Source organism: Cydia splendana, unplaced genomic scaffold (assembly GCF_910591565.1).
Source record: "Cydia splendana unplaced genomic scaffold, ilCydSple1.2 scaffold_71_ctg1, whole genome shotgun sequence".
Lineage (NCBI taxonomy): Eukaryota > Metazoa > Arthropoda > Insecta > Lepidoptera > Tortricidae > Cydia > Cydia splendana.
Window position 1 is genome coordinate 453,598 of NW_026946901.1, and position 16,442 is coordinate 470,039.

At 36.2% G+C, this 16,442-nt stretch overlaps 1 pseudogene; it reads right to left on the reverse strand.

Moving 5' to 3' along the window:
* Nucleotides 1-209: 209 nt before the first annotated feature.
* Nucleotides 210-9,945, reverse strand: LOC134805865 (piggyBac transposable element-derived protein 3-like; annotated as a pseudogene).
* Between the last annotated feature and the right edge of the window lie 6,497 nt (nucleotides 9,946-16,442).

Genomic DNA, 16,442 nt, shown 5'->3' on the forward strand with positions numbered 1-16,442 from the left:
GCTTACTTTCTTTCGAAAATTTGTTCAAAAAAACCGGTCAAGTGCGAGTCGGACTCGCGTTCCAAGGGTTCTGTACAGACCGGCCGCAACAATGAAGTGGTCCTCTCTCCTCGATGTGCACCTGGGACGGCCAGATCCAGGTTACTGAGCAAGCCTTCCAGTCCATGTGAACTTTTGGTAGACTCTGGAGACAGCAGACTGACTTAAATTCAGCTGTTCAGCAACTTCACGCTGCTTAACGGCTCGGCCAAGACATCGAGCGACTTGCGACGGCGGGAGCGGTAACCATAGGTTGGAGCGAAAGGTCCGATCGCTGTGTCACGCTCCAACCTAATATGGTTATCGCTCCCGCCGTCGCAAGTCGCTCGATGTCGTGGCCGAGCCGTAAGGCCTTGATTCAGCAAGAAGATGACTTGGCTGGCTTCAGTTTCTGTGGTGTCCAGTTTATCCAGGTGATTCCAGTGATTAATTGCGTGAGATATGCACAGATCAACTTCTGATAAGCGACTGATAAGAAATAACCGGTTAAATCGGTTTTTATGGCTCTCAAACGGGCTCAACTCGTGTGTAATCAAAGCAGGTAAAATCAAATTTTCTTCAAAAATAACAATTATCTGAAAATTACCTAACCGATTTTATGGGTTATTAATGTAGTAGGAGATCCCCCATATAGCCGACCTTCACCAATCTGTCTGACGGATGAAACTATGATAATATGGAATAAAATATGTTCCAGAAAATAAATAAATAGGATTGCCTAAAGAAATATGGTCAAGGCTATTTTTAATTAATTTTTGAAAAAAAAATTTTTTCGGCAAATTTTACCGATTTGTCTGACGATCGAAATGAGTTTCAATGGAAAGTATACAACTTGTATAACATAAATCATCTAGGTTGCCTATCTTTTTCCGGTCACTATTATGTGGTTGCCGTGTTTAAAGAGGTGATTTTATATCGATAATTGCACTCATCTGTCTGACGCTTGAATTATACATCAAAATGATGGTAATTTTATTGCAAAAACAATGGTATGGGGTTGCCTGCGAAAATCCGGTCACAAATGAGGGTTGCCAGGCTTTTAATTAAAATAAGAAGGGAAGACTTTTAGCAATAACTCATAAACGGCTGAACTGATCAAGTTTGTTTTAATTTTATTTGATTGAGTTTTTTAAGCACTATTTGCATGATTTTTTTCATATTTTTGGACAGATTTTTCAAAAGTTAGAAGGACAAGCTTGTGTTTTTTTCTTTCTATACGATTATTTCCGAAATGATTCACTTTATCAAGAAATGTTGTTTAAAGACCCGTATTCATTTTGAAAGCCCTATCCAACGACACCCCACACTATGAGGTTAAGAAGATAAAAAAATTGTCACACACATTTTGTTTCTTTCAAAGCGATTATTTCCGAAAATATTCACTTTATCAAAAAATGTTCTTTTAAAAACCCCTATTCATTTTGAAAGACCTTTCCAACAACACCCCACACTATAAGGTTGGAACGATAAAAAAATTGTCACACACATTTTGTTTTTTTCGAGGCGATTATTTCCGATAATATTCACTTGATCAAAAAATGTTCTTCTAAAGCCCCTATTCATTTTGAAAGACCTTTCCAACTATATCCCACACCATAGGGTTGCTACGAAAAAAAAATCCTCACGTACATTTTGTTTCTTTCGAGGTGATTATTTCCTAAAATATTCACTTCATCAAAAAATGTTTTCCAAAAAACCGTATTTATTTCAACAGATCTATCCAACGACATATCACATTATAGGGTTGAAGCGAAAAAAATGGTCACATATATTTTTTTCTTTTTTTTTCGTTTGATACCTATGTTGTAAGATGTCATTTGATATGAATTTTAAAATAAATAGGATTCTTCAAAAAATCATTTTTTGATAAAGTGAATATTTTAGGAAATAGTCGCCTCGAAACTCTCGAAAGAAACAAAATGTGTGTGAGATTTTTTTTTTGTGTCAACCCTATAGTGTCGGATGTTTTTGGAAAGTTCTTTCAAAATGAATAGGGGTTTTAGAAGAACATTTATTGATAAAGTGAATATTTTCGGAAATAATCGTTTAGAAAGAAAAAAAAAGGTTTTTCCTTCCAACTTTTGAAACATCTGTCCAAAAAATATGAAAAAATCATGCAAATAGTGCTTAAAAAACTCAATCAAATAAAATTAAAACAAACTTGATCAGTTCAGCCGTTTATGAGTTATCGCTAAAAGTCTTCCCTTCTTATTTTAATTAACCCTTAATTTGGCAGAGACTTTGATAACACAAATTTATATATTTTGCTAATAAAATTGAATAATTGTACCTTCAGAAGCTTCCAAAAAATATAAATAAAAATCTAGATTTTCCAGATCCCGAGGAAAACTATGTCCGCTACACCGGACTCTGCCAAATTCCTGGAATATAATAGACAAATGGAGATGTCCGCCGAGACGGGCATTGCCAAAGAAATAAAAAAATATTTAGAAATAAAAAATGTACTTCAAAATTCAAAAATATACATTATTTTGTGTGAAAATCTAGTTGACAATTTCTGGGGTTTTTTCCTGTAACGAAGCATAATCTGACATTGCACTTTATACAGTATACAACTGTTTTTTTGTTGCAATACATACAGCGACCCTCAGATTTGGTGCTCATGAAATGCCCAATATTATCATAACGCACTGAGTCAGCTGGACGAACTGCAACTGGCCTTTTGACAGTACATTCCACATTTTTTTCACGATGATCTGACCTGTTAGACTTGGTCAAAGCTGTATATAAGTCTAGTCTGAAGCCGTTTAGTGGTTTTGATTCTAGATCTTTTGAGCAACAGTTTTTTTTATACAAAAGCCACCCATTGTTTATACATATGTCAAGAATTTGTGTGAAGATATTCAAGTACCACCTTCGACTTTTAAATGGAATTCTGTATAGAGATATAAGCATGTCTGCTAAATCTACGCCACCCATAGTTTTATTATAAACTTTCACCATATTAGGGCATTCCACGTCGATTTTAGCTTTAGCAATTTTGCAGTAGCGTTTAATTTTTTGTACCGGTTGAGAGTCGGTATATGAACTTATGAAGGTGACACATTTGTTATCATGCCAACGTAGTACCGCCAATTTGTTGGTATTGCAGACAACTTCGGAGAAACTACCTCGGGCTTTCTTTTTCAGCACCTTCTCGCTAGTAAGTTTTGCATCAGCCCCTCGCAGTCGATTACGACGAATAGTTCCCAAAGAGAAAATGCCGTATTTTTCGCGCAAAATGTAGACCAACTCCGGCGATGCAAAAAAGTTGTCGAAACATACGGTTGACGGTTTATTTTTTATTGACTGACAAAGAGCTAACACTATTTGTGCGCCAAAGCCTAAAGTTGCTTCGTCGTCGGTGAAACTATGAAAACGGAATGTGTCTTCTCCGCCGTATAATATAAAGTCATATATCATTCCACTGACACCAGCACGGACGAAATTTTTAAAACCCCACTTATTTGGCTTATCTTTCATATATTGGCGTCGTTTACCAGCTTTCTTACCTTTGTAGGGAATCATCATCTCGTCCACACTAAATTCTTTCTCAGTTTCTTGAGCAAGACAATTTTTCTTGATTTTTTCAACAAGGGGCCGAACTTTATAGTACCTATCCGAAGTTTCGAAATTACTGTCGGCAAAATGTAAATATCGACGGATTTGTTGATATCTTTTTAGGGTCATAAGATCGGCTATTGGTGGGTATCTTAATTGTTTAGACCAGTAGTCTAAATATGATGGCATTACAATAATTCCCATCATAATTTTTATCGCCAAAAAGTCACGAAATTCGTCAACAGTTAAGTCAATAGATCTTCCAGATTTCTGCACTGAAAATTTGTTTGTTTCAGTAACAATGTCTATAAATAACTTTTAGGATCTAAGTCCTCGTATTCGTCATTATCGTTAATAATTTCCATCTCGGCTTTATGTTGGAAAAGCGCACGACGCCATGTATATTCCAGGGAAAATTTCTTGACAACTTTGCGCCTTTTACTGGCAATTTTAGGTTGTCTTGATCGAGTTTTTCGCGTTGTGGGTACTGGTGTAGGCAAAGATGGAATAGACGAAATAGACGGAATATCAGTATAATTTTCTTGATCAATTACTTCCCGCATAATAAATGTTAATGGGACATTTACATCCTGCAATGTATGTACCTCATAACTATTTACAACATTGTTGTAAATAAGCTCATGGTCATTTTCAGAACTATTTGAAATATTCAGTCGTTCTAGCGAGGATGACAACGAGGGCGCTGATGAGGAAACATATGAGTCAGCGTCAGAATTATCAAGCACTTCATTTTCGTCAGTAGAAACTTCACTTGCTTCAGATTCGGCATGTTCTTTAGGTATGAGCGCCAAAATCTTTGCTGATCGGCCTAACACCTTGTGCTGTTGGAAGGTAAACAAAAAATCTTAGCAAAGAAGTGAGTTTGTTTACGAAAGAATCTATACATTAATAAAAATTAAATTTATTATATTAGTAAAGTTAAACTCGGTGTTTTTGGCAGAGTCCGCCACTGCGGACAAATATTACTAAACATCGTTTACAGCTTATATGGTGAAGTCCGGTGAGACGGACAACTGATTCGAGGCAGTTTAGAGAATGACAAAGTAATAAATTGCTATTTTATACTATTATTTCCTTTCAATTATATAACAAAGATTTATATTTTGATTCAAATTGACTCGTTTTTTTGCAAAATAACAGAGATAAACGCATATATACCTTGGTAAAAACAACTGACGTGCGAGGCGGTGCCATCTTACAGATTAACTAATATAATGACATTGAGGGTACTTCAACTATATTTTTCTACCCATCCGCAGAATTTCAAAAATCGATTGCCATGTGAAAATATAGTAAATAATTTCACAAAAAGCTGTCATATTTTTTCAAATGAGTTGACCGCCACACCGGACACCGTCAAATTAAGGGTTAAAAGCCTGGCAACCCTCATATGTGACCGGATTTTCGCAGGCAATCCTATGCCATTGTATTTGCAATAAAATTACCATCATTTTGATGTATAATTCAAGCGTCAGACAGATGAGTACAATTGTCGATATAAAATCACCTCTTTAAACACGGCAACCACATAATAGTGACCGGAAAAAGATAGGCAACCTAGATGATTTATGTTGTACAAGTTGTATACTTTCCATTGAAACTTATTTCGATCGTCAGACAAATCGGTGAAATTTTCCGAAAAAAAATTATTTTCAAAAATTTATTAAAAATAGCCTTGACCATATTTCTTTAGGCAACCCTATTTATTTATGTCCTGGAACATATTTTCTTTAATATTTTCATAGTTTCAGCCGTCAGACAGATTGGTGAAGGTCGACCATATATGTGGGATCTTAGACCAATGTATTTGATAGCATAATGAATAAACAAAAACACGACTAAAACTAAAAAACCGGCCAAGTGCGAGTCGGACTCGCGTTCCAAGGGTTCCGTACATTACTCAATTTTTAACAATGTATTTTTTATATGTGAAACGCGAGTGAATTGCCTTTAAAAAACCCGTAGGGGTCGGATCAAAAACTAAGTAATTAGTCCGACTCACGCTTGACTGCATATTTCTAATAGGTTTTCCTGTCATTTATGGGTAAAGAACTATTTTATGTATTTATTTCAAAATTTTAGACCCAGTATATTCGGAGATAAAGTGGGGGAATTGTCATTTTTTGCCTATTTTCTTGAATTACTTCTAAACTGTTTATCTTAATATTATACAAAAAATATACTTGAAATTTTTATAATGAGCTCTTTCATTTGATATGTAACACGATATAGTTTAAAAAACTGAATTTTTTATTTTCTCATTTACCCCCCAAAAGTGGCCCCTATGTTTAAAATTCATTTGTTTACGTTACTGCTTAGGTTGGAGACAGAAAGCGAAAAACTCGGTTTATCAATGAACAGGCAAAAAACCAAATTGATGATAGTAGACCGAACGGGAATGCTGCCGGATGTTCAGAACATAGAAGGCATTGACACTGTAGACAACTTTATCTATTTGGGATCGACCATCAACAATGAAGGAAGCTGTGTCCCGGAGATCAAGCGTAGAATAGCCATGGCGAAAGACGCGATGACACGCCTTCAGAATATCTGGAAAAATCGGGGTATAAGCTATAAGACCAAAATTCGCTTAGTCAGAGCCTTAATAATGCCTATCTTTCTCTATGGAGTAGAGACGTGGACAATCCGATCAAGAGAGAGGCAGAGAATAGATGCGTTCGAAATGTGGTGCTGGAGGCGAATGCTACGAATACCGTGGACGGCAAAACGCACAAATGTGTCTATTCTCTCACAACTTGGCATCAAGACTCGGCTGTCCACCATATGTCTGCAACGCATACTGTCATATTTCGGTCACATCATGCGAAGAGAGGGTAGCAATCTGGAAAAATTGGTCATTGTTGGCAATACCGAAGGCAAGAGAACACGAGGCCGATCGCCAACACGTTGGTCTGACCAAATAAAGGAAGCCATCGCCTCTTTCAAGCTACATCAAGTAGTGAGGGCTACTTTGGACCGCGACCGATGGAGACAGATTGTTCATTTGAGGGGTACCAATGACCACGATCCTCAGTAATGAGGGACCGACCAGAGAGTTTACGTTACATGTGGGTCTTTGGGTCACAATCTTACATATGTGTACCAAATTTCAACTTAATTGGTCTATTAGTTTCGGAGAAAATAGGCTGTGACAGACGGACAGACAGACAGACAGACAGACAGACAGACGCACGAGTGATCCTATAAGGGTACCGTTTTTTTTCCTTTTGAGGTATAGTACGGAACCCTAAAAATGCGACTTGAGTCTATTTTGTTGCTCCCGAGTGTATACACAAATACACATATAATAACTACATATACACATCTTCATAATCACATCGTACATCACAGACCTTTACTTCACCTACAATTACATCACAGACCTTTACTTCACCTACAATTAGGGCATGCAGTACCGGTTCCGGTACCAAGAATTTCATTTCCCGGTTCTGGGCATGGCTGGAACCGGGATTCCCGGTTCTTCCCGGTTCTCAAGGCATATTAAGATTATACTTAAGAAATTGTTTGTGTTAGTGTACAATCTTTATGAATGACTTATTTTCATATAAATTATTACATGCGTATTGATAAATGACTTATTTTATCAAAAAATCTAGCGTTCCAACCTATTTTACGAAACCAACCTGCACACGGCCCTCTACAGTTTGAGACTTTGCCTATGCTCGCTCACATTTTTGTAAATCTTCCGCTACGCCCCTTTGGAAATTCCCAACACCTAATCACTACAAGTCAATATTATTGCACGCGCTTTCATCGCAAAACCTTGGCTATAGGCTAGAGCCACCAGCCCTGCGAATCGCTGGTTTACCTCCGCCTGATGGGCATGGCATTACGAGTTACACGGGAGGCCCCGTAGTCGATGCACTCAGCACTATGACCCGACCACGGATTTTTTTCATATAAAACCAACTTCCTAGAAAGAAAGATGAATATTCGAATATAAGTACCTAATATCCTACTTACTCGAGCCAAAACGTAATATCGATTGGAATACCTACTTTACCAGGTTAATTTGTCGGGTTATTTGGGTCCCCCGTTTCATAGCAACATTATTAAATGTGATTTAATGTCCCGAGCTAAAGTACTAGTATTAAAATGGGAATAAATACGCATATTGATGAGAACCGGGAAGTACCGGTACCGGGTCTTCAGTACCGGTTCTTTCGACACAATGAAATTCCCGGGAATTCCCGGGAGCATGCCCTACCTACAATTTGTTGGAACTGCAACAGTAATACCGTATATTTATATGGGACTACAAACTTACTTATAAAAAAAAAAAAAAAAAAAAGTCATTTATTGTCGCAACAAAACTTACAGCAACAAATCGAACAAAGAGAAAACAAAAAAGGTTACAGCTTACATTATAAGGTTAAAGTCCGATAGGGTTGTTGACTGTATATAAAATATAGAATATATGTAATATATTTAATTAACGAGATATACAAGGAGAATGTAATTTTAACGTGACATCGTGTCGTGTGTGCGTTCATATACACTCCATAGTCGCTAACCGTTCCGACACGTCGCAAAAAAAAGAGAACTTGATTTGACTTGACAGTCAACCACCCTATATAAGGGCAATAAGCATTAATTACAGCACAAAGCAGAATAGCGATAAGTAGACATACATCTTACTTCATCATACATCTTACTTATGCAGTTCTTAAATCATTATAACGTGATTGACATTGCAATATTTTTAGGTTTTATATGGCTTGATAAGCTAACAACTACATATGTTTAAAATTTGAAGCTTGTGGGTTATGGTAGAAGTACCTTAGAATTATGATGATCGTGAGTGAGTGAGTGAGTGAGTGAGTGAGTGAGTGTGTCAGTGTCGAAACTAAGGAACTTTGACGTACAATAATTTTTAAACTACCAGTTCAAATTGAATTTTTTGAGAATATATCTAAAGCATTTTAAGCCCTATAGATGTCACTCAAAATTCAGGGTTCTAGCTTTAGCCAGCACAAAATTACAGGACGTCGAAAATCGCCTGAATCGCTTCGGGAAAAGGATGATACGGCGCCGTGCGTCTTTAGTTTTGCTCGACTTGGCGGGGGCACTGCCGTGCCCCCAGATGTGCGTGTATGATATGCATACCAAGTTTCGTGCTTTCTGCCGGATGGGACCATACTTGAACCTAAAGGCCTGCGCAAACCGGCGGAGCGCAGCGTAGATCACTTTAAAATTATCAATGTATTTTCTTCCCTATCTCAATTACCTTCAGGTATAAATTTAAATGCTTTGAGACTGACCTCGGAGCATCACGGAAGATTGTTACTCCACGGCATCGAGGAGCACGTTAGAGGATACTGCGGCGGTAGGCGGCGGCATGCCGCGGCATCCCCCGGCCTACGCCGAATAGTGCTTGCTCCCTGGTGCGCCGGCCGCCAGCGCTCGGGCTGGCGCCTGGCGGGCGCTCGCGGTATCGCGGAGGATTTTACCTTGCCGGTGTGCGCTGCGCGGCGTAAATCCTCCTCGGTGATCTGCGCTGCGCTCCGCCGGTTTGCGCTGGCCTTTAGGAGGCGCACTATTTAAGATCGTAAAAACTGAATGTCATGGAATATGGAATTCATTTTTTGGGCCGGTTCTTTCGGCTTTTAAGTTTTCTGAGGCAAGTGAAAAATCTGGGTAGTATAAGAGAGCCACCCAAAGGTACCTAACTGGGCATTTAAGCTGATTTTAGCGTCACACTGACCGTTGAATATTAAAATAATATAATAGATAGATAGATAAAATCTTTATTCAACCACAACTTACATGCTTTGTGACACAATAAATAATAACAAGAGACAAAAAGAAAGTTGACAAGAGACAAAAAAAAGAAAAAATCAACATACAATTTGACACTAATAGCAGTAATAGCAATTTACATATTCGACATAAGTAGAGGGTCATGTGTTGTGGTAAAGAATAGGCGCTGACTCAGCATAAATAGTTCATTGATTGCTACTTGCCCACTACGCTTACTCTGGTTTCTGCCGTACTAGGTACTATCACTACAGTCTTATATTAATAGTCATATTTAACTACTACATACATAACATTTTACTATTACTGACGTGCTTACACTTGAGCCTTAAAAATGTGTGACACCCTACATGCTATAACACAAATCGATGATATTGAGATAGCACGCACTATTGAATGCGAAAGTATTGAGCAACTGACAAAAACATTACACACAAACAAAAATGATTTTACAATAATCTCACAAAATATACGAAGCATCTATCGCAACTTTGATGACTTTTCAGCCATGCTGTCCAGCTTTGCACACACACCTGATTTAATCATCTTCACGGAATGCAGGCTAAATTCTAACAAGCCCGTGCCCCAGCTAGCAAGCTATGACGCTTATTTTACTTCATGCCAGCGGAATCAGAACGATGGTGTGGTAGTATATGTTAAGAGTAGCATAAAACATTATGTACAAGAAATATCATTGTCCCAGGCATCCTGTCTTCGTGTGGATATCCTAAATAATATAGTTTATTGTATTTACAGATCTCCTTCTAATAGCAATGCAGAACCTTTTATAGATACTCTTAAAACTAGCTTAGAACCGTTAAGACCAGGCAGCGACGTAATAATCGCTGGTGATAGTAATATAAACTTAATAAAAAACCTAATGAAATCGAACAGTCATATGAATATAGAAACAGAACTAAGTATTTAAACACGTTATCATTATTTGGACTCTTAGCTGGCCACACGAAACCAACACGTGACAAAAACTGTTTAGATCACTTTATTTTAAAAATTAATAAAACCAAATTTACCCCATTATAAAGACAACCATAACTGACCATTACACGACATTTCTTTCTGTAGCCAAATCAAAAAAAATACCTCCTAACAATTACAATAAAACTACTACAAACTTTGAAAATGCCCTCAAATACTTAAAGCAACAAAACCTGCCTGAACTAATGTTTTGTGCTGATCCTGATATTGTCACAGACCGGCTTATAAGTATGCTTGGTGAAGCTATAAAAAGAAATACTAAAGTTGCTCTAATACCTAGCTCAAAACGCATTATAAAGCCGTGGATCACTCCAGGGTTATTACGCTGCATTCGAAATCGCAATAAGCTACAAAAAGAGGCTCAAAATAATCCTTATAACGCAATTACAAAAATAACGTACATTAGATACAGAAACTACTGTAACAATCTTTTAAAGAAACTTAAAAGAAAATACGAAAGAGAACTCTTAGAAAAATCTATGCATAATAATAAACTCCTTTGGAAAAACATAAAATCACTAACATACATTAATAAACCTAATAAACTTAATGCTGAGCTTTTAAATATAAAACCTACTGTTACGGAATCAGCTGACACCATAAACAAATATTTTGCTAACATATTAGGAAAAGAGCTTGCCGAATAAATTTGCCCAGACTCTCAAGACGAATTAAACGCTTTCCTCAGTAATCTTCCATGTCAGTCTGGATCCTTCGTATTACTACCTACTAACCAAGACGAAGTGTACACTACACTTATAAATCTAAAATCAAGTAGTGCGCCTGGCTGGGACAATGTATCGACGAAATTTCTTAAATACGTTGCCAAGGAAATAGTCCCTATCATAACTCACATAGTGAATCTTAGCTTTAATTTAGGAGTCTTCCCTAAATCGCTTAAAATGTCTATTATTACTCCCGTGTACAAGAGTGGAAAGAGAGACGACATCAGCAACTACAGACCAATCTCAGTCCTGCCAGTGATTTCGAAAATTCTGGAGAAAATTCTAAATAACAGATTACTAAAATATTTAACCAAATTCAAGCTCTTATCAAATTCACAGTTCGGATTCAGACACGGAAGATCAACTGAGGACGCAGTAACATCTCTTACCTCCTCAGTTGTAGAAGACCTTGATAACAACAATAAGTGCCTAGCTGTCTTCCTAGATCTGAAGAAAGCTTTTGATACCGTCTCTCTTCCCATTCTTGTGCAAAAGTTGGAGAGAAAAGGTATCAGAGGAATACCACTTTTACTCTTTAGAGATTATCTCTATGGCCGAAAACAACGGGTTAAACTGGGCGAATGTGTCAGCGAGGATGAGGACGTCCAATATGGCGTACCGCAGGGAAGCGTTCTGGGTCCGACTTTATTTTTAGTGTACATCAACGATCTCTGCGATATGACCATTCCTGGCGCAAAAATATTCTCTTATGCTGACGATACAGCTGTCATTTTTAGCGGAAAATCATGGGGAGAGGTAAAGGTCGGAGCTGAACTCGGAATGGCACACATATCAAAGTGGTTAAGGAGGAACCTACTAACATTAAACACCAATAAGACAAAATATGTTTGTTTCAGCATCTCTCAACCGACTTCTCAAATAGATTTAAAAATTCATTCTTGTCAGCAAATTAATTGTTTTACTTGTAACTGTCCAACTATTGAAAAAGTCTCTGAAACTAAATATTTGGGTATACAACTGGACGAGCATTTAAATTGGTATTCTCACCCTGACCAAGTTATCGATAGAGTCAGAAAACTGCTCTGGATCTTTAAGTCGCTAAGGCACATTGCACCAGGTAAAACAAATCTTACAAAGCCTCGCAACATCTTAAACGAAATCTACGTCTCTCTGGTGCAATCTGTCTTATTGTACTGCATATCGGTCTGGGGTGGTGCAGCGAAAAGTCGCTTTATCTATGTTGAAAGGGCACAACGTGCACTCATAAAAGTGATGTACTTCAAAAAAATTAGATATCGTACTGAAATGCTTTATCAAACTAGTGATCTTCTATCGGTAAGAAAATTATATGTTCTGCAATCAATACTGAAAAAACACAAAGTAATACCCTACAACCCTAATTATAAAAACAAAAGAAATATGGTCAATGTAGCTAAATTTTTACGTACGAGAACTTACTTTGCAAGATCGCACTTTAATTCAAAGTCGTCCTACCTTTATAACAAAATTAACAGAGAATTAGATATTCATTCAAAAACATACCACGAATGTAAATTCCATCTCACTAAATGGCTTAAAACTAAAACCTACGACGAAACAGAAAAGCTGCTAAGAACAGAGTACTAGAATACACTCAATCACTACATACGCGCACACACACACACACACACACACACACATACACGCACACACACGCGCACACACACACACACACACACGCACACACACACACACACACACACACACACACACACACACACACACACACACACACACACACACACACACACACACACACACACACACACAAACACCTGTCTCAGTCGATATTCAAACCTTAAAATCAAACGAGTAAGATCCTACCTGTATTGTTAATGCATGTCTTAGAATTAAGTTAAAAACATATTAACTAGTATTTCTGTATAATTACCTACATTTTTTATGTATAATACGTCACGTTAATAAAATAATAATTGTACTACTTATAAACCTAGGGAAGAGCGGTGTCTCCCAACACAAGCATAAGCTTACCGGGCGGCTCCATCCCCTGTATCACAAAAATGTATATTATTATTATGAAATAAAGAATTTTGATTTTGATTTTTTTGATTTTTGTATGGGAAAAAATCAAACTCTAGCTGAAAGAAGCGGTACCCTCTCATGTTGTTACACTTGTTATGTTGACTAAATATGCCAAGTTTTGTAATCTTTATCTCAACTACAAGGGGGTGCTCAAACACTTTGAAATTTTTCAAAGTTGTATGAAGTCCAAAAAAATCAAGTTATTATTTTTTTTAGTTTTATGTAAGTAGTAGTTTTCACATTATGTGAAAGTGTGATTTAAAAGTTATTTATTGAAAAACCATTTTTATTTCTATTTGTTATGATTTAATTAGGTGAAATTCTAAAAATCTTACTTTTGAAAAATTATAAAAAATAGAAATAAAAATGTTTTTCTAATAAATATAAATACTTGTTTTTTTGGTTTTCATACAACATACAATTCAAAGTGGTTGAGCACCCCCTTATAGTTGAGATAAAATTACGAAACTTGGTGTATTTTATCAGCATAATAAGTGTAACAAAATAAGGGGGTGCCCCGTCGGAAAATAAAAAAAAATGTTTTTTGAACCACCCTAATATATATATTTATATATTTGTACGTTTGTAATTGTGGATGATATAAATATTTGAAAAAAAATACAATATACATAATATGTATCGAGTAACGGTGTGTGTATGTGTGTGTGTACAAAGTATGACGTATAGTTTTAGTTAAATACTTACTTGTTAGTAACAGTTAGTTAGTACTTGCTTGTTAGTGGACAGGCAGCGGCAGCGAATAGTTAACGGCAGGTAATGGTGTGAGAGGTGGGGTTAAGTTTAAGCGTTTCGTTTCAATGAAACGTTAGGGACTTAGGGTGAACCCTCCAGTGAATGAACAAAATCACGTTTTTTGTCTAAAATAAGAAATATAGCCATTTATACCACTTGTCGTATTTTTTTTCCTATACAATTGTAACACGTGATCAATTTATTTTCGACGAGTTGGAGTATGACTGGCGTTTGAAGTTAACGTGTTTCTTATGTTGAGGTTTTGTACGGAAAAATTAGATCCCAAGTAAGAACAGTGTAAGTTTGGAGCAACATATGAAGTGCTTATTTAATGTTTACCTTTAGAAAGTTTTATTATTTGGGTAGATTAAAAGTTAAACCTTCTATAAATGTCCATTTTGTTGGATTATTCTGCGATTAAATCTTTATTTTTTATAGTTCCATTACTGGCTTATCAAATGTTCTGAAACCAGTAAATGAACGGTGTGTTCAAAATTGATTTTTTTTCCAAATTTTAATGTAAACATAATGTTTTTTGAGCTTGTTTTTTGTGATTCTGCATAGAAAACGATTCTGATTCTTTCAGCCAGTATTGGAACAAACTAATTTTCTATAGTCTATTTACTAGATTTTTCATGCCTATGTATGAACATTACAGTAGACTTTAAAAATTTGGCTTGTTCATTTATTAGATTTCTACTAATTCTATGTATGAACAATGTAACGACGAATCCTTTTTCTTCAAAACTTGCACGTTGTTTCTTGTTTCAAAGATTGATTTTCTTTTCTTATTCATTATTTTAACATATTGTAACATGTCAGAGGCTCCCTTCCATGTTAACATTATATGTGAACATAGTATTGTTCTATTTTTAAGTCGGTTAAATTTCCAATATTGTGTCCCACGGTAATTTAAGTATTTATATTTCTTCTCATATCTCAAGTGAGCCATTTCGTCTGAAATTCTAGAAACAAAGTTTGGAGGGCCTAGTAATTTATAGTAAACCAATATATTAAGATATCTATTCATAAAATAATTTGAACTTTATTTCAATGTCATAAAGCTTTATAGTTTAAAAATCTGTTAAAAATCAGTTTGGTTTCTTATGTTTCAAGTGCGTAGACTCGTATTTCGCACGTCATCGTAAAATGGATGAATAATGTTTGTTTTGGTTAAAATATTCTATGCAAAATTGAACCATATTATAAGGAATTAAGAAAGGGCGGAGTTCTACAATATGTGCTCATATAGAAAAACAAACGGTGGTTAGAATAAAAACTGTAGTGTCAATTCCATAGGCGTAGAGAAATAGTTTAGACCACACCCAAAAGTAGGTCAAAATGGACCTTATTTTAATTAGGAAATAAGGTGTAATTAGTGACAGGACTGTACGAAATTATGAAATTCAGTATTGGTTATGGGGAAACCAATGACGTACAAGGAAGTGGGAAATAGCAGGGATGACGGGATCTAAGGTAGGGATCGATAGAGTCCCTTACGGGATCACTCTTCGTGGCCTTCCGCAAACCGTCGGACGTCGGTTCTCTAGCTAGGTCTATCTAGGTTACCTATATTGTGTCCTGACCTGGACTTTGCTAGTTTCTCATGATGCTGGTAGAGTTTGGATTGGAGTATAATATAGTGTAATTTGTTGTGGGGTTTTACTTGAATAATTTTAGAGAAGTGCATTTAAATTGTGTTAATTTTAGTGGGTTTAATTCTTTTTGTGTTGTTTATTGATTTGTGGTTCAGACAAGTGCTAGTATTTAATATTGTACTAGTAAAGTTTAAATTATAATTCAATAAACTTATTAGTATTGTAAAGTTAATTTTGTTCATAGTGGATTTAATAATATAGTGAATTTTAATTAATTTGTGCTTAGACAAGCGCTAGTGTGTTATAATATACTAAGTGAAGTCTAAGTTATAAGTCAATAGAGTCTTAAAGATTGTAAAATCTTGAGTTGTTTCCAGTGAAAAATTAATTAGTTTGTGTTTTAATTGTGTTTAATATGTGTAGTGTTTGGCCTGGTTTATTTTAGTGATATTAAGCACTGAAATGAACTTGGTTGGAATACTCTATATATTAATTTTAATTTAGTTTAGTGAGTTGTTTCGTTCATACTTATGGGTTAGAGAGAACTAGTTCCGATCCAACATAGTGTTGGGAGGTTAGTAAGTTGTGCAGGTAACCTAACGGTGGCAACTACAGTGCAGATTACTAACTTGCGGTGTTTTTGATAAAACCCAGGTGGGGACCTGGCAGTTCCTGCATTTATTAAGACAGGGTCACCCCCTAGGATCTGGAAGATTTGGGTTGTCATCTAGACTTCTTAAAGAAGCCAGATTCTAGTCCAATTATCCCGTATCTATATACTTATATATTCACTTTTATATTACCCCTTTCCGGCCTTACTTCTGCTGTCCCAATCCACTGTGTGGAAGTATGGCTAGCACACGGAGAAATAGGATTTTTAGGTCTAAAACGAGGTGTCTCCACTCGTCTTAGTTAGCTGTAGCATAGA